The sequence below is a fragment of the Triturus cristatus genome, chromosome 3_1 (assembly GCF_964204655.1).
Source record: "Triturus cristatus chromosome 3_1, aTriCri1.1, whole genome shotgun sequence".
Classification (NCBI taxonomy): Eukaryota; Metazoa; Chordata; class Amphibia; order Caudata; family Salamandridae; genus Triturus; species Triturus cristatus.
The window spans coordinates 168,720,930-168,741,353 of record NC_140583.1 but is presented as its reverse complement, the minus strand read 5'-3'; positions in this window follow the sequence as shown (position 1 = coordinate 168,741,353).

Below are 20,424 nucleotides of genomic sequence, written 5' to 3'. Positions count from 1 at the left end.
AGCACATGGAGAGAGCAGAACTGCATAATTTCTTTGAAGATATGGGACAGTTAATCTCTCTCCCTTTCACAGAATGCAGCACAATAACTACACTTGCTGCTATGCTTTGCAAGAAATGCTACTAAATCCTGGCCCTATTTTCATAAAGAAAATAATACAGGATGGTCCTACATTTATACAGTGTGTTTTTATCAACACAATCGTGTTAGAAATTGGGATCCTGGGTGGCAGAGGAGTGCACCCTGTCCAGCAGGAACCACAAACCCAGTCAGGATAAGTCAGATTAATACCCAAAAAAAACTTATGAGGCAATGTGTAAAGTACTTGTGCAACACTTCAAACTGAAAACAGGGCAAATACTGCACAAAAAGATACCACTGGCTATAAATATAGAGCTTAATTTAAAAACAGAACAAGACTACAGTGACATAAATCCAATAAACAGAACTGGAGTTTTGAATCTTTAAAGATTAAACTGAAATGCAATGCCATGCAAGTCAAAGATGCATCGTCGTTGAACCACAAGATGTTGATGATACATGATTTTTGAGCAATGCCAGTGAAGGATGCATCTTGAACAGGAGGCGATGTGATGTCTTCGGTCATAGCAGCGGTGACGTGTCGGTGTCGAGGTAGATTGACTGGTTCTGAGCTGTACACTGAAGGCAATGTGTTGACTTTCCCTTAAAAAGGACCTTATACCCACCTCCAAGGGCAGAAGACTGGATTTGAAACACTTGGCAGGGAAAGACTTTCAGATAACATAGTCCAATTGCTGTAGGTGGATGGTAGTAAGTCTTTGATGTCCCTGAGACTTCAAAACAGGAGGCAAGCAGACAAGCCCTTTCAGTCACTTTAGTTTTGCGTTGGGAGATACAGGTCCAGTCCTTCTCACTCTCAGGAAAGAGGGAAGTAGGCAGCAGATCAGTATAGCACAGCAGGAGTCCAGCAGAGTAGCAGTCTCCAGCAGAGTGGTAATCTCTCATACAAGTCCTTCTTCCTGCTTCCTGGCAAAGTATCCACAGGTCCAGAAGCATACTGAAGTGGTGGTGTCTAACGTCCAATACTTAAACCCAGTTGTGCCTTTGAAGTGGGGGAGACTACAAAAAGATACCTTTGAAGTGCACAAAGTCCCTGCCCTGGCTCCAGTTTCAATGCAGAGGGTATGAAGCCTTTGTGTGATGACAGGATTCAGGCGTAAGTGTCAACTCCTCCCTCCCATACTGCCCAGGTTGGCCTATCAGGATGTGGAAGGCCCATCAATCACACCTAAGCTCCCTTTATGTGTGGCTGTGTACAGGGAGTGTACAAAGCCCAGTGGACACCCACCCCAGCCGAGTGTTCAGAGACAGGAAGAAGGCATCAAATGTTCAAATTAAGAAAATGCAAACTTTTTAAAACTACACCATAAGTTATGAATTTAAACTGTGATTCCAAAACGTAGGGGGGGTTCCGTCTCTTCCCAATTGCAAATTTCACTTACAAGATCTAAAACATTCATCAGAATGTTAACCTATGGGAGAGATAGGCCTTGCAGTAGTGAAAAATGAATGTAAGATGTTTTCACTATTAGGACATGTAAAACTTAAAAGTACAGGCCCTGCCTCACTAGACAAATGCACCCAGCCATTGGGCTGCCCAGGGCCTACCTTAGGAGTGACATATATTAAAAAACAAACGTTTGGGCCAGGCAAGAGAGTTAACTTGCCAGGTCGACATGGCATTTTAAAACTGCACTCACAGCCTCTGCAATGGCCTGAGACATGTATAAAGGGCTTATTAAGTGGATGGCTCAATTAGTGTGGCAGGCCCAAAAGTAGTATTTAATGTACAGTCCCTGGGCACATGTAGTGCACTTAACTGAACTGGTTAGTAGTGGTAAAGTTCCCAGAATCCTAAAGTCAATAAAACCAGGAGGTCTGAAGGCAAGTAGTCAGAGGAAACCACTCCAAGGATGCCAGACCTAACTCATCCTCCCCCAGCTGAAAGTAGGGAGAGTTACACAATCTCTTTCGAGTTCTCTTCACTAAGGCTGAAGAACCTGGAGAGACCATCAGCATTGGTGTGGTCTGTTCCTGGACGGTGTTCGGCCGTAAAGTTCATTCCCTGTAGGGAGAAGGACCACCTCAACAGTTTGGGATTCTCACCCTTCATCTGCTTTTTACCATCTGAGGTGTCTGTGGCATGTCTGAGCCCAGAAGTTAGTACCAAACAGATATGGTCTCAGCTTCTTCAGTGCCCAGACCATAGCACAGTTTTCCATTTCTATTACCCTACACTTCTCTTCCCTTGGAAGTATCTTCCTCTCCTACTGATGAAGGCTACAGCTTGATCTAGAACCCTCTTCATTTAAGCTGTAAGACTACATGCCCTAAACCATGCTCTGAGTCGTCTATATGTACAATGGATTCTAGGGAGTAGTCAAGGGCCTTAAGCATGGGTGATGTGCACATGGCCTCCTTCAGGGTGTCAAAAGCTTTTTGACACACCTCTGTCCAGATCACCTGAAGTCAGCTCTGTCAAGGAGGCAACACTGATGCAATATCCCTTGACAAATCTCCTGCAATAACCAGTGAGTCCTAAGAATACTCTCATCTCTGTTTGGCTCATGAGGCAGTTCACAAGCCAGAATAATTTCAGTTTGGGCTGGAGGGTCTGCACCTTGCCACTTCCCACTTCCCACTTGGTGACTGTTGGCTATGGCCCTTTTTAGGGGAATTTCCTAAAACATTTTGCTTTTTGTTCTCCTAGTTTTCTGCTGATTCTCAGATCATGGCCTTAGGACTCTGGGCACTTTCCACTGTACTACAGTTGGAAAGCAGGCACACCCTTTCTGCACATGCCAGGAAGGGGTGCTTACTTTGGGTGCTTACTTGATTGGTTCAGGTGTAGTACCTGTGAGTGCCTCGTAAAAAGATACACCACATACTCAGGGTGGGTACTGCACTTGCTAGTAGTGGAAAGCAGAACTGAATTTCCCACCCACCTCAATAGCCTGTCAAACATGTGTCTGGTTGACCTTTCTCACTCACTAGATAACCCTGAGCGGAGCTTTCACTATCACCTAGGGTAAGTCTTGAGAGGTGCAGCACATAGTAGGTATGTGGTAGGAGTAGATGAGCAGTCAGGTAGGTACACATGCATTTTCTCTGCCCTGATAGTGAAGAAACCCCATGTGCCTTTTTTCCTACCTAGGAAGGTCGGCTCTTCCCATGGGCCACCACCTGGGTTTCGCTGATTCTCTTTTCTGGCCTTAGAGCCCTAGGCACTTTCCCACTGTAAATGCAATGTGAAAGTGTGCATGCACTTCCTACACATGGTGGGAAGTGGTGCCTACCTGATATTTTTTAAGCATTGCAAAAGCCTGCCATTGCAGGCCAGTGGGTGTGCACTTGCACCAATGATGTGCTTAAACATGTATCCAACCTGCGATTGCAAGCTGGTGTGAGTGCTTGCACTAAAGATGTGTTTAAACATGTGTCCAGCCTGACATTACAGGCCGGTGTGTGCACTTGCACCTATGGTGTTTTTAAACTTGTGCCCAGCCTGCTTTTGCAGGTGTGCGTTTGTGCAATTGCACTTATGCTCAGTCTGGCCTTTCTAACTCACTAACCATCTTGAGGGGACATTTCACTGCAACTGGAGCACCCTTGGCTAAGTTCTCCTAAGGGGTGAACAAGTGGTAGGTGAAAGGCAGGGCAGCTACACATGTGTCATCTCTGCACAGGTAGTGAGGAATACTCATGTGTAGGTTTTTGCCTGGCTCCAGTCTGCACTGGAGCCTGGGGAGGACATATGTGCATTCCCCAGTGACAATTATAAACATTGGGTATGTAACTAGAACAACATACCTTTGCAATTTGTGGGCCTGGCTGGATAGATTGGGAGAAGAGGTTTTGACACTTGTTCTCTGAGAGTCCGATCATGGACCCACTAAAGATTAAATCTGCATTTCGTGGCCTCATGGCAGAGAGGACTAAAATTTAGGGGGGACATCTGTGGTTCAAATGGAGACCCTCTGAACCACCCCCAACTTCAAAGGCACATTACAGTATAACTACTTGTGCCATACTTCCCCAGGGCAAAAATACGCTTGTGGGAATGTGGGACTGAATAGCCTGGAACTGCATGGTGCACACTGCCAGAGGAATCTTTTGTGCATAAGAAGGATTCCTGCCACTGGGAAGAACAGTGTGGCCTTGCTGAATAGTGGCAGATCTGGGCTGACTACCTGCCGCTCTATGACACTCTGGAGTGTGCTCTCCAGGGGCTTCTTATCTTTGCCCCTGTTCTTTTGGAAGTCTCAGGGATATCAAAGATCTCGTACGAGGGACCCACACCATCTACTTGTGAAACCTGGAGAGCCCTGCCCTTTTAAGTGCTCACAGCGTCTGCTGGATCCCAACTGGTTGCGCAGCATGAGTGGGAAACTAATAATTGTGCCTGGAGACCAGATTGCCTTGTACGGAGCCACTGTAGTCATACTTGCAACCAAGGCGTGTCACCCCTGAATGGTGGGGACGCCAACATGCATCAGCATCTTTTCACCAGTTGCAGGATCCAGTGTGGCCCGCTTTGTTTATTGTGCTGCATCTCTCTCGTGCGACACACCAACTGCATGCCCATTCACCGGGTGTGACCCTCAAGGGTGAGGTGTGTCTATAGTAGTGCCTCATTTTATCTCATGCGGTCATGCTAAATTTGCATTTGTGTGTGTGACCAGAACTATTTGGTATGACCCGCATCAATGCACACAAGGTGTTGTGCCTCATTTCCAGGGAGGTACGGAATTTTCAACTCTTCATTGGGGAACACTTTTGAGTGACTGACTATTGCCTTCATTTCGCTTCTGCCCAGCATCCTGTGGATGAACTTCCTGAGTGCTGGCTAAACCCCCATTTGACAATTGCCTCATTATTAGTTCTGCCACCTACCCGCACCTTCTTCCCAGGGACTCTGACTAATTGTGATTTTGGCCACTATCGGCCTAGTATATGGGGTAAGGCTGGTTATCTCAAACCCATGGGTGTATGGTAGTCGGGGAGCTTTGGAAGGTGGAAGGAAGCTTGGGCCACTGGTCTGCAGTGTGCTACCCAATAACCTGCTAGATATAACTGGCACCACAATACGGTGCTGTGTGTGTATGTGTACTAGTGAGTTTCATACAAAGATGCCTGATATCCATTGCACCACGTATCGGTGCTGAGTGAGTGTATTTGTGTGGGAGTGATCGCCTGCGGACCGGCTGGGATTCGTTACACCCACCCGGCAGTGTTGTTTCACACGTTGATTCCTTGCCAACAGAATATAACGCTCGACATTGGTTTTACACATGTGGCCTCGGCCCACAGTACTGCCTTAAAAGGGTTGTAATTCTTTGTATCTACATATTTTTTATATATTTGTGAACTGGGGTGCACCCTATAACTATGTGGAATTGAATTACAAAGGGTGGGCCTAGATTTGATAATGTTTTGCACTACATAAAAGTACTGGGGGGTAAAGTATGATCTTTCTAAAGTGTGCATACTACTATTGCCATTTAACACGGTTAGGCCTAGTACTGCTAGAAATATTTCCCAGTGTGATTTATGCCCAGAAATTAATGATGTTCATGTTGTGTTAATTAATGTGTGTGTTGAATATAGACGTTATTTACATACACCAAATGTGAAGTCTCTTTTGTGATACTCAGTGTATTTATTGTGTGGAAGTGCTGTGCCATTGCTTTACACATTGCTTCTGTGATAAGCCTGACAGCTCAGTGCCAAGCTACCCAAGGGTGAGCATAGGTTATACAGTGAGTGTAATCACCCAGGTTGGTTGTGCCTGGGTAGGGCATCATCTCAGTCAACCAGAAAGTGCCTTTTGCAACAGTGACCTAAGTAAGCCACTGAACTCTGCACCATCTGGCACTAACTGGCCTTGATAGTCAGTCCTAAACTCTGCAGAGTTCGAAGCACTTGCGGGAGGTGGCACAGGTGGTCCTTTCAGATAGAACTGAAGACTGTAATGGCGTCCAAGTAGGCAGCACTGAAGTTCTCCAACCCAGCCAGGACCTGATTGTCAAAACTCTAGAAGGTGGCAGGGGCATCTTCAACCCTAAAGGCATCACCCGAAACTGTCATACTGGAAATGTTTAGTGAAAAGAACACAGACCTCTCTTAAGCCCCCTCATTCAAGGCAATCTGCCAGTACCCAAACGTTAAGCCAAACGTGCTGAGGAACTTGGGAGCTCCAAGCCGATCTATGAGCTCATCATCTCCGGGGATGGGGAGTGCATCAGTCTTGGTGACCGCATTGAGCCCATGGTAGTCCACACAGAAATTAAGTACAGGTGTGACACTTGGAGAGGCGACTGTGGGGACCAAAACCACTGAACTAGACCAAGGGCTGTTTGAGTGCTCAATAACCCATAATGTCAGCATCTTAGAGACCTCCTCTGTAATGCTGACTCTCATCTTGACAGAAAACCTGTAAATTACATTCTTTACAGGTACAATTGGTACACCATTTAGTGAGTCCTGGGGTAAGTGAGAACAAAGAGGCAAACTTCCCAGAATTTGGCTGCAGTCTCTCTGTTGATCTAGGGTTAGTATACGGGAGAGACTGACATCCTCTACTGACCCAACCTGCTCCTTGGAAAAAAGAAGGTCAGAGAGAGGTTCACTCTTCTCTTCCAGTCCATCATTATTTACAAAGAGCACAGTAAGTTATGGTATCTCCAAGTAAGGCTTGAGGCTATTGATATGAAGCACCCTTAAAGGTTTCTGGGAGTCTTGAGTTCCACTAGGTAGGTGACATCACTCTTGCGCTCCTTCACCTCATAAGGCCCAGACCAGTGGTCTTTCAAGGCCCTGGGCTGAATGGGCTCCATCACCCACACTTTTTGATTAGGCTGAAACTCAACGTCAATGCATTCTTGTCAGACCAGCGTTTCATGTCCTCCTTGCTGGATTCCACATTCTCCTCTGTGAGTGTCTGGAAGTGGGCTATTTGGTTACAGAGGACCAACATGTATCTGACCAAGTTCTGGCTGTGCTCCTAGGCCCTACTTTCCAGCCCTCCTTCACTAAACTGACAGGTCCTCACACAGGGTGCCTATACTTAAGATCGAAGGGGCTAAAGCCAACCCCCTTCTGCCGGACATTCTTGTAGGCAAACAAAAGGCATGTGTTAGAACTGCGGATCTCTAGTTGGCAAGGGCTTGCACCTTTGTCCAAGTAGGGACCCTTCTTCAAAGTCAGGATAAGGGAGTTATACTCCTAAAATAACCCCTGCTCACCCTCTTGGTAGCTTGGCACGAGCAGTCAGGCTTATCTTAGAGGCAGTGTGTAAAGCATTTGCACATAACCAACAGTAATACAGTGTAAGCACTACAAAAGGACACCACACCGGTTTACAGAAATATCCAATATTTTTATACACTTAAGACAAGACCAAAAACAATAAAAATCCACAACACAGTACGTAGAAATCTTCAGTTATCAAAATAACCTTGAAAAACAGTTCCTTGAAGTTGATAGCTCCCTCTGGGGCTATCACGGCGATGTGAACAAACAAATCCAAACAGTTCTTGCTGACAGTGGCGTTGCGGGCCAGCTATGGTGTCGGGAAGACCAGCAGAACAGTACCTTTAGAAATGCAGGGCGTCGGGGACCTCTCATTGAGCTTCCGAAATAAGCGGTGCTGTCATTGCTGAAGCGCTGTCGTCCGCTGACGAACTTGAGTCGATAGCGGTGCTTCGTGTAACTTTACGAGCGGTGCCCTCGAACCACGGTGCAGGCAGCGGCATCAATTTTGGTGTACAGTGGCGGTGTCGGGAATACCAAGGCGGTGGCGTGTAGTGAGACAGAGCGGAGTGCGGTGCCCAAAGGTCACGGTACAAACAGCGGCTCGGAGGCGGCGCCAGCAGGCGTCATCGTGAGACCAGGATTGCAGCGCAGCATTGCGACTGTGCCCTCTGCGGTGCCTTCAGGACACGGAGTCAGCAGTGACGTCGTAGATGGCACCGGGTTGCTTTTTCTTCTGTTGCAGCACCAAACACACAGTCCCCAGTGCTGAGGGCAGAAGTACTTGAAGTCTATGCTGTTCCTAAGTCTTCTTGAACAGGGGGCAAGCTCTATAACAAGCCCATGGAAAAACTCACAAAAATAGATTGCAGAAGGTTCAGTCCAGTCCTTTCACTGCGCAAGGCAGAAGCAGCCACTGCAGGCCAACACAGCAAAGCACTCATCAAAGTGGTAGTTCTCAGAAGGCAGAGAGTATCTGTACCCAGCCAAAACCAGTTCGATCCTCACTGGTGCAGCTTCCTGGCAGGAGGTGGAGACGGCATTGTGCAAGGCAGACCAGGCCCATTCAGGTGCAAGGAAATCTTCTCCTACTACTCTAAATGTAACCTAGGTCTATTCAGCCCAGCCCTGACCCATCAGACTTCTGGAGCCGCTGACCCTCTCCAGTCTGTCGTCCAAAAGCCGGACATGCAATACACAAACCTAGCAGAAGCACACTGGATGGTTAGGCAAGAAAATACCTACTTTCTAAAAGTGGTATTTTCAAACACAGAATGTAAAAATCACCCTCATTGAAAGATGCATTTTAACATTCTGAGTTCAGGCATACTAAACTTTATTTTCCTACATTGTTTCCAGGGCCAGTTATGTTTATAAGATGTTATAAAAAAAATCCCCATTCTATCCTATGGGAACAGGCAGCCTTGCAATGGTGATACATGAAATACACTGTAATTCACCACCAGGACATGTCACATACAGCAGCACATGCCATACCTCTAACATAAAGTTAAACAACAATGATATGACCCTGTGTCCCTCAGAACCTGGGTATGAATATATACACAAAAACAATGGTTCTGTCTGGCGTACAAATTATTTCTTTTGCAAGCAATTATTTCTTATATGTTATTTTATACAATCTTCAAACACTGATATCTGAGATGTTTAGAAACATGTAACACATAGCAAAAAACACTGACGCAAATTGGCGAGTATTATGGAGTTTTATATAAATTCCAGCTTTTATACATACACACACTTTTGAAAACAGGGTTGTCAACGCAAGGTGAAGCTTATGGTGGTGTGTGCTAAAGTGACATTGGTGCTCAGTGATAGAATGTGGTGCATATATTATATACAAGGTGATTAAAATATATACAAGGGAAAAGAAGGCCAGAATGTTGTGGCAATCACAATGACTCAGTTGCTTTATCAATGCTTATCGATCATTTGTACTCGGTGCCTTGGTAAATCTATACCATAGGGGATGGTCGATGTTTCAACCCAATCTATGCTTAATTAAGAAGTCAAGGCGGGTCTTCATCAGGACAGGTGTGGGGGAGTAGGGGATGAGAGCATATGAATAATGAAAGCATATTTCAAGATGTGTTCCATACAGGAACCAATTATGGTCCACAAGTTAGGGATTAAGATTGGGGTGACAGCACTCACCCTCAGCGAAACACAAAATCAATCCTGATCAGTTGGTCATCATTAAGAACGAACAATCTAAGTGGTTCGATCTAAGGAAGGGAACATATGGGTAATTTAAACAGTTGTCCCCTCTCGTCCTGCCTATGTTTGCTGGACCACATATGTTTCAAAGTCAGAGCGCGCAAGAATCCTGGTAACAACTCACCATGCGTGATCTTGCCGCTGGTGTGGGAAATCTAAAGGGAAAGCAAGATGGAGGATTTAGAATACATCCGCTCTGTCATATTCAGGCATGATAATCTATTTCTGGCATCTTCGGAACCCCACTCGGGGACTTACCTGAAATAATTCTGTGTAACAGTACTGGGAAATTCCAATCTGCATGCAAAGCCAGGCGTGTGTCCTATGTGGACGCTGCCGTCCCGTAGCAAGCCTCGGTGATTGTGACAGGTATAGATAAATGCTTGATCATGCAAGCGTGTGTGCATGCGCGCGCCGGCATCGGACGGGCAGCAGCTCAATGCTGTCAGGTGTGCTAACTAGGCAATGCGTGGCTCGTCATGATGCAGGAAGTGAATTCCATGCTAACGAGCTTAGAAGGAACGGAGCTAGCGGTAACCCTCTTGGACAGCACCGGATTATCAGTTACCCTTTGTGTTAATAGGTGATAAGTTCAGATTCACCCTCTGTGTGCGCTCTCGACTGGTACCCGCTAACACAATACCTCCCCAACCACTGGGGCAAGATAGGAACATAAACAGCAAAAGGCGCACCACAATCTCAAATTAGGTCAAAATCAGTCCATATACATCCAATTTTTCTTTTTCAAAATGATCTTCTTTATTTTTCATATGTTAAAATAACATTTAAGAACAGCCAGAGCAGCCGACGCGTTTCGTCCACTTGGGACTTCTTCAGGGCTGCAAAGTGTATATATAAAACAATGTATAAATACAATGAATACCAACATACAATATATACAGAACAAACAACATTATTATAAATCTTAGACAAATACACATAAAGTACTAATGAGACGGAAGACAGAGGACAAAAATAAACTAAACATATCAGGACATAAACAATTAAAAACAAGGTTATAAGTCAGTTAATCCTTGCTATTGATTTATATTCAATAGTTTTCGGTATCAGTAAGTAATCAACTCTATGGCATGTTTCCAAGTGAGTAGGAATTTTTAAAACTGCACAATTGTGTGATGCGACTGGTTTTAGAAAAATGCATAAGCCATCGTTAGTTGAGTCAGAAGGGAAAAGAGTAGCTATCAACAGGCTCAGAGGGGTGTCACCGGAAGTGACAAGAGAAAAAGAAGAAGAAGAAGAGGGCGGTTCAAAAATGTACCCACCGTTAGAGATAATACATCTGTTTATGTGATTCTTGCTTGAGAATTCAGGAATATCATTTCAGAGTCACTAGAAAATGTCAAAAATGGAGGAGCATTATTCAGCGTAGTGTTCTAATATTTGCAGAGTGTCAAAGGTACATTTTATGTAATGATAGCCTAAAGATTTAGGCAAAAAGTGGAGTACAAAATCTATCAAAGGGTTCATTCAACGTCACTGAGAGAGGTCAAAAATTTATATGTAGAGGGTCATTCCTCAACGTAATGTTTTAATATTCGCAGAAACCAGAGTAACAAAGATACATCTTATTTTAATGATAACCTGAGGAGTTAAACAGGAAGTGGAGTATACAGCTTAGCCTTAATGACAACCTGAGGAGTTAAACAGGAAGTGGAGTATACAGCTTAGCAAGGGGTCATATGCAAGAATCGATAGCGCAAATAAGTGAACATATAGAAACTAATTCCAGTGTCACAAGTAAGCCCCCAAAAGGCGAGTTCACTGTACCAAAGTACATAGGGGCCAAGAGAAAATAAAAACAAACCCCTTAGGGGTATCTGTACTTACATGGATAATGAGTATATCAAATAGAATAGTGGTCTGGTGTCGATGGGTAGCAAATGCGCGTCCCTTCTTAGTAAGAATCAAGCGTCCAATTAAGTAAAAACCAATGATATAGTGGGGTCCCGAATCTTAAGAATGCCTAAGATGAAAACACAATAAACTAATGATTAAGATCAATAGTTGCGTTTTCAAATGGATTCAACTAACCCATTCACAGTATTAAGTATAGGTAAATCTAGGATGGGGATAAAAATAGGATAAATCTGGGCAAAAACGTTATAATGGTGACCAAAATAGGACAATCAAATATTGCGAGCAACCAATCTTAGATTGTATAGTCTTACCATAAGTGTCCAAACAGTAATTTATCACCAACCGTTATATGATTAGTGGATAATAATTAAAAGTATATTCCTTGTATCAAACAGACAGAGGATTTAGCCCTTAACATATATCTACGGGGTTTTATTACTAGAGTGCCATCAATCCTAAAAAACAAGCTCAATGAGAGTTTTTGAGTTTGCCAACAATACTGCTAAGTTAGGCTATTTCTAAATGCTCAAAAACAGCATTTGTCCAACACCTCCAAGGCACCTACCCGATTCCGCATCCTTCGGGTCCTCGATTGAAATCCTCAGGTTTTCCGTAACACCCGAGACTCCTGCTCGTGTGTTTATATAGTAATTGACCCCATGTGAACTCCGAACACCTGGGTCCCTGCCTCGTAACCAGGATTTGCATCACGGTGAAATAACTAGAAGTAGCATGTAAACGCAGTGGCCATTTTGGAAGGGTGCATAGTAATCAGCCTGCTAATGTCAGGAGGATTTGGAACAAGGTCGATAATACGATTGCTAATATAATATAATAGCGGACGGCACATATATCTATTGCCGTGCATCTGGTGCATGATAACTTCGAAAAAAAGGGGGTATATCGATAGAGAGTAAACAACACTCCGTATGAACCTAAAAACGGGCAGATCAGCCGCCATTTTGGAACAGGAAAGTATTATAAACATAGTGGCCATCTTGGAAGGGTGAAAAAGTAATCAACCTGCTAATGTCGACAGGGTTAGAAAAAAAGACGATATTGCAATTGAAGGTATAATGCAATGGCGGACGGCACACATATCCATTGCCGTACACCTAGTTGTGTGCTAACTCATAAAAAGGGGTATGTTAATACAGATTAAACAACACTCCGTATATGCCTAAAAAAGGGCAAATCAGCCGCCATTTTGGAACAGGAAAGTATTATAAACATAGTGGCCATCTTGGAAGGGTGAAAAAGTAATCGACCTGCTAATGTCAACAGGGTTTGAAAAAAAGACGATATTGCAATTGAAGGTATAATGTAATGGCGGACGGCACACATATCCATTGCCGTACACCTAGTTGTATGCTAACTCATAAAAAGGGGTATGTTAATACAGATTAAACAACAAACCGTATATGCCTAAAAACGGGCAAATCAGCCGCCATTTTGAAACGGGCAAGTTCTATGAGTCTCAACTCCTAGTATGAGTTTAGTCATTAATCAAAAAAGGACTCGCCTATTACGCACACGTAAAGCATGTAGACGTGAGCAAAACGGACGCCATTATAGACTGGGCGGGTTCTGGGAGTCTTAACTTGACGTATAAGCTAATCCTTAGATAAAAGTATCACTTTTTACATGCATACCAAGTGAAGTCACATGTTGTGTTCGAAGTACAAATGTCACAATAAGGTTCAACCATTGTGAATCATAAATCAATCATCAATGTGCATAATCACATAATCACATAAATATTGTCAATTCAAAGAAAGAACCGGAAAATACAGTTTGGTAAGGCGACAAGATTAAGCATATGTAAATCAGCAGCATGAGCCAGGCTATACCAAGAACACATAATAATCACAATCACAGTGAATGAAAATATGTAGATCAGTAGCGTGAGCTAGACTATACCAGGAGCACATAGTAATAACAATCACAGTGAGCTAAGGCACATAACGTGGCAGTTGTCAAAAATCCGCGTTATGGATTCATACATAATTAACACACAAAAATGCATATCGGCATCAACATTTTGTTTTTCCAGAACAGCAGGGGATAGGGTTAACTTAGTCGAAAAAGATGAGTGGTTGATACTAAAAATTCATATGCAAAATACATAGTCATCTGTGGTCGGACTAAGTTGTTCTTAAATCTCATGATCTCTACAGGAAATAATGCATTTCAGATTCTGTGTTATGCCCCATTTCCACACATCGGAGCCTACATATCCAACCTGCCTCGTTGCGTCTCAATTCTAACTCCCTATTCCCTCCTCTGGGGGATGGTTGTATATGATCTATCCCAAAGAACCACAGTTCATTTGGCTTGTGCCCTTTGTCCTGGATGTGTGTAGTAAGGGGATACTTGGAATCACCTTTTACTGCCGCTCTTAGGTGTTCCTGTATTCTGGTCTTAAGTTCCCTTTTTGTGCTGCCTACATAAATGATGTTACATGGACAGCCTAGGATGTATGTTACAAAAGTTGTTTTGCACGTAATGGTGTGCTTGATTTTGTGTGTTTTATCAGTGTTGTATCTGAACGTACGTGTTTTGTTTCTTCCCAGTTTGCAGACATTACATTTCATACATGTAAAGAAGCCCCCGTTGCCCTCTGTCAGCCAGTTTGGGGGTTTGGGGGACGTTACAAAGCTGGGACATAAAATGTTCCTCAGGCTTTGACCCCGTCTGTAGGTTACCCTGGGTGTGTTAGGGATTTCATCCTTTAAACCCGGTATTTCACATAGTAATCTCCAATGTTTCCTCAAGATGTTATAAATCCGATTACTATCTTTATTGAAGGTGGTAACAAGAGCAATGGTAGATTGTTTTTCAATACGTGATGTTTTTTTCTTCTTCTCCAGAGTATTTTCTCTCTTTACCTTGTGAGCCCTCTTTTCGATCTTATTCATGAGGGGCACAGGGTAACCTCTATTGATGAATCTGTTTTTGGTCTCCGTTACATTTCGGATGAATCCATCCTGAGTGCTGCAGATCCTCCTCATTCTTATCATTTCCCCAAAGGGGATGTTATTGACAACATGTCGGGGGTGGGCACTTTCATAACGCAGTACACTATTACAGGCAGTGCTCTTGCGGTATACCGTGCTCTGTATTGTGTTATTCTGAACAAAAAACTGGATGTCCAGGAAATCAATCCTCTCCTTACTCCAGTTGATTGTGAATCTTATGTTGTATGGGTTATCATTGAGGAAATGAAAGTAACTCATCAGTTCAGGGACAGGTCCATTCCAGATGATGATGACATCATCTATGTACCTGCCCCAGAACAGTATGTATTCCATCCATGTGGAGGCATGGCGGCCCCAGGCGTGCACCCGCTCATACCAGCCCATGAAAAGGCCGGCATAAGCAGGCGCAAACCTGGAACCCATGGCAGTGCCCTGTGTCTGCTGAAACCATTTATTGTCGTGGAGAAAGTAGTTTTTGGACAGGCTAATGCCTGTCATCTCCATTAACATCTCATTATGAGATAAGTGGACAGCAGATCTTTGTCCCAAAAAGAATTCTAATGCCCTAAAGCCAAATTCTTTTTTAATGCTGGTATAAAGACTGGACACATCGAGGGTAGTAAAGACTAAGGTGTCTGTCCATTCCAAACCCTCAAGTTTGGATAAGATGTCCTTGCTATCCCTCACATAAGCAGGTAGGTTTTGGACCAATGGCTGTAAGAAGCCATCCACATATTCCGATAATCTCTCTGTAGGAGAGTTAATACCGGAAATGATCGGTCGGCCAGGTGGGAAAGGAGCTCCTTTATGCACTTTCGGCAAAATGTAAATACACGGGAAAGTGGGCTCCCCGACAGCAAGGTATTCGTATTCCTTGCCATCAATTAACCCAGTCTCCCGCCATTCAACTAGTTTGCCATTGATGTGTTTACATAGTGATTTCATCGGGTTATGAGACAGTTTCATATAGCAGTTAGTATCAGCCAATTGTCTTTCTATCTCTCCCATGTAGTCCACTTTGTCCATCACCACCACGTTACCCCCTTTGTCAGCCTCACGGATGACCAACGCAGGATTAGATCTCAAATCCCTCAGAGCGCGATTTTCGGCTGTGGTGAGGTTGTATGTTGTATTATGGTTTACATGACGTGTGGCCTGGAGCTTGTATAGGTCCTGGCTTACTTTTTCCCAAAAGATATCAATATTTGGGTGTGTGCCTGTGGGTATGAATTTAGATCTTTCCTTTAGACCACTGTTGATGGTGAGGTCCTCATCAATATTCAGTTCAGTGCGTAACGAGTCTGTGTCCATTTCTGTTTCAAACTGTATAGATAGCATGGATTTGAGAGCATTGAATTCCGCAACTGTTTGTTCCAAACCCCCATGGGCTTGTTGGTTGTTAGTACACATAGGCCAAACTCTTGAGAAATGTTCTTTCAATTTTATTTGCCGCACAAATTTAAACAGGTCAACAAAAACATCAACATCCCTGCCAGATTGGGTTGGGCAGAATCCTAAGCCTTTACTGAGAACAGATAATTCACAGTTTGACAAAATTTTATGTGACAAATTAACAATCCTCAATTCCTCCATTGTAGGTTCCTCATTGCGGTTTAATTCCTGTTCCCTCCCCTCCTCGATCTCGTTGACCTGTCTGAGGTCATGTTTGTTGTGTTTTTGTTTTTCTCGCTGTTTCTGCCATCGCCTACCGCCCCTTCTTGTCCTTGTTCCTTTGGAGCTAATCTCCCCCCTACTCTCACCTTCTCCATTTCCAATAAAAAAGAAGAGGGTTGAGCAGTCTTAGACTGTATTGGTGTTAAATCTTCTGGTGGTATAGAGCTGACTGAAGAGGAAATCGAGGACATACTACCCGCAAGTGAAGAACCCAGTGTGTCCTCACGTTGTCTTTTCCCCTCTCCCACAGCCTTGATGTTATCATACTTGCGGGCAAAGGTATAAACCCTACCATCTCTGTAATCTTTGTCGTCTCTACGTATCTTCTTCACCTTTTTGTCCTTGAGATAGATTTGATAATCCTCAAGGATTTTGTTAAGAATCTCGTAATTTTTTCGAATTGCCTCCTTAGGCTCCAGTGTAGATATCTCAGCCTCTAGGTCACTAATCTCCTGTTGCAACTTCTTCCCTTTCCCCTCCGCGTTTTTAATGAGTATCCGCATCATTACAAATGAGGCGTCATGTAGGTTCTTCTCCCAGTCCCTGAGGTCATCAATCTCAAGGTTTTCAAAGGTGGGAAAAATGAGGATTCTCAGTCCTCTAGGGATCTTGTCATTTTCCATGTATTTCTCAAGGGTTGTTCCGTCCCACCAACGAGCCATTTCGGCTTTTTTTAGTCTCTCCAATTTTTGGAACTTAATCTTCAGACCCTCAGGGCTGGGGGTTGTTGTAGTGGGACCTCCTGTTTTGGAGTTAGTTGTAAACAGATCCTGTGCTAACTCATGTCTTCTATCCTTAAATTGGGCCATCTTATTTCAAAATTGAATTCAAGTTCACTGTCTTCCAATTAGTACAATTTGCTGTGATAAAGTTAGTTATTGGGGTTAATCCGTGCTAACTGGGGTGCAAATACAACTTAGAAGGAACGGAGCTAGCGGTAACCCTCTTGGACAGCACCGGATTATCAGTTACCCTTTGTGTTAATAGGTGATAAGTTCAGATTCACCCTCTGTGTGCGCTCTCGACTGGTACCCGCTAACACAATACCTCCCCAACCACTGGGGCAAGATAGGAACATAAACAGCAAAAGGCGCACCACAATCTCAAATTAGGTCAAAATCAGTCCATATACATCCAATTTTTCTTTTTCAAAATGATCTTCTTTATTTTTCATATGTTAAAATAACATTTAAGAACAGCCAGAGCAGCCGACGCGTTTCGTCCACTTGGGACTTCTTCAGGGCTGCAAAGTGTATATATAAAACAATGTATAAATACAATGAATACCAACATACAATATATACAGAACAAACAACATTATTATAAATCTTAGACAAATACACATAAAGTACTAATGAGACGGAAGACAGAGGACAAAAATAAACTAAACATATCAGGACATAAACAATTAAAAACAAGGTTATAAGTCAGTTAATCCTTGCTATTGATTTATATTCAATAGTTTTCGGTATCAGTAAGTAATCAACTCTATGGCATGTTTCCAAGTGAGTAGGAATTTTTAAAACTGCACAATTGTGTGATGCGACTGGTTTTTAGAAAAATGCATAAGCCATCGTTAGTTGAGTCAGAAGGGAAAAGAGTAGCTATCAACAGGCTCAGAGGGGTGTCACCGGAAGTGACAAGAGAAAAAGAAGAAGAAGAAGAGGGCGGTTCAAAAATGTACCCACCGTTAGCGATAATACATCTGTTTATGTGATTCTTGCTTGAGAATTCAGGAATATCATTTCAGAGTCACTAGAAAATGTCAAAAATGGAGGAGCATTATTCAGCGTAGTGTTCTAATATTTGCAGAGTGTCAAAGGTACATTTTATGTAATGATAGCCTAAAGATTTAGGCAAAAAGTGGAGTACAAAATCTATCAAAGGGTTCATTCAACGTCACTGAGAGAGGTCAAAAATTTATATGTAGAGGGTCATTCCTCAACGTAATGTTTTAATATTCGCAGAAACCAGAGTAACAAAGATACATCTTATTTTAATGATAACCTGAGGAGTTAAACAGGAAGTGGAGTATACAGCTTAGCCTTAATGACAACCTGAGGAGTTAAACAGGAAGTGGAGTATACAGCTTAGCAAGGGGTCATATGCAAGAATCGATAGCGCAAATAAGTGAACATATAGAAACTAATTCCAGTGTCACAAGTAAGCCCCCAAAAGGCGAGTTCACTGTACCAAAGTACATAGGGGCCAAGAGAAAATAAAAACAAACCCCTTAGGGGTATCTGTACTTACATGGATAATGAGTATATCAAATAGAATAGTGGTCTGGTGTCGATGGGTAGCAAATGCGCGTCCCTTCTTAGTAAGAATCAAGCGTCCAATTAAGTAAAAACCAATGATATAGTGGGGTCCCGAATCTTAAGAATGCCTAAGATGAAAACACAATAAACTAATGATTAAGATCAATAGTTGCGTTTTCAAATGGATTCAACTAACCCATTCACAGTATTAAGTATAGGTAAATCTAGGATGGGGATAAAAATAGGATAAATCTGGGCAAAAACGTTATAATGGTGACCAAAATAGGACAATCAAATATTGCGAGCAACCAATCTTAGATTGTATAGTCTTACCATAAGTGTCCAAACAGTAATTTATCACCAACCGTTATATGATTAGTGGATAATAATTAAAAGTATATTCCTTGTATCAAACAGACAGAGGATTTAGCCCTTAACATATATCTACGGGGTTTTATTACTAGAGTGCCATCAATCCTAAAAAACAAGCTCAATGAGAGTTTTTGAGTTTGCCAACAATACTGCTAAGTTAGGCTATTTCTAAATGCTCAAAAACAGCATTTGTCCAACACCTCCAAGGCACCTACCCGATTCCGCATCCTTCGGGTCCTCGATTGAAATCCTCAGGTTTTCCGTAACACCCGAGACTCCTGCTCGTGTGTTTATATAGTAATTGACCCCATGTGAACTCCGAACACCTGGGTCCCTGCCTCGTAACCAGGATTTGCATCACGGTGAAATAACTAGAAGTAGCATGTAAACGCAGTGGCCATTTTGGAAGGGTGCATAGTAATCAGCCTGCTAATGTCAGGAGGATTTGGAACAAGGTCGATAATACGATTGCTAATATAATATAATAGCGGACGGCACATATATCTATTGCCGTGCATCTGGTGCATGATAACTTCGAAAAAAAGGGGGTATATCGATAGAGAGTAAACAACACTCCGTATGAACCTAAAAACGGGCAGATCAGCCGCCATTTTGGAACAGGAAAGTATTATAAACATAGTGGCCATCTTGGAAGGGTGAAAAAGTAATCAACCTGCTAATGTCGACAGGGTTAGAAAAAAAGACGATATTGCAATTGAAGGTATAATGCAATGGCGGACGGCACACATATCCATTGCCGTACACCTAGTTGTGTGCTAACTCATAAAAAGGGGTATGTTAATACAGATTAAACAACACTCCGTAAATGCCTAAAAAAGGGCAAATCAGCCGCCATTTTGGAACAGGAAAGTATTATAAACATAGTGGCCATCTTGGAAGGGTGAAAAAGTAATCGACCTGCTAATGTCAACAGGGTTTGAAAAAAAGACGATATTGCAATTGAAGGTATAATGTAATGGCGGACGGCACACATATCCATTGCCGTACACCTAGTTGTATGCTAACTCATAAAAAGGGGTATGTTAATACAGATTAAACAACAAACCGTATATGCCTAAAAACGGGCAAATCAGCCGCCATTTTGAAACGGGCAAGTTCTATGAGTCTCAACTCCTAGTATGAGTTTAGTCATTAATCAAAAAAGGACTCGCCTATTACGCACACGTAAAGCATGTAGACGTGAGCAAAACGGACGCCATTATAGACTGGGCGGGTTCTGGGAGTCTTAACTTGACGTATAAGCTAATCCTTAGATAAAAGTATCACTTTTTACATGCATACCAAGTGAAGTCACATGTTGTGTTCGAAGTACAAATGTCACAATAAGGTTCAACCATTGTGAATCATAAATCAATCATCAATGTGCATAATCACATAATCACATAAATATTGTCAATTCAAAGAAAGAACCGGAAAATACAGTTTGGTAAGGCGACAAGATTAAGCATATGTAAATCAGCAGCATGAGCCAGGCTATACCAAGAACACATAATAATCACAATCACAGTGAATGAAAATATGTAGATCAGTAGCGTGAGCTAGACTATACCAGGAGCACATAGTAATAACAATCACAGTGAGCTAAGGCACATAACGTGGCAGTTGTCAAAAATCCGCGTTATGGATTCATACATAATTAACACACAAAAATGCATATCGGCATCAACATTTTGTTTTTCCAGAACAGCAGGCGATAGGGTTAACTTAGTC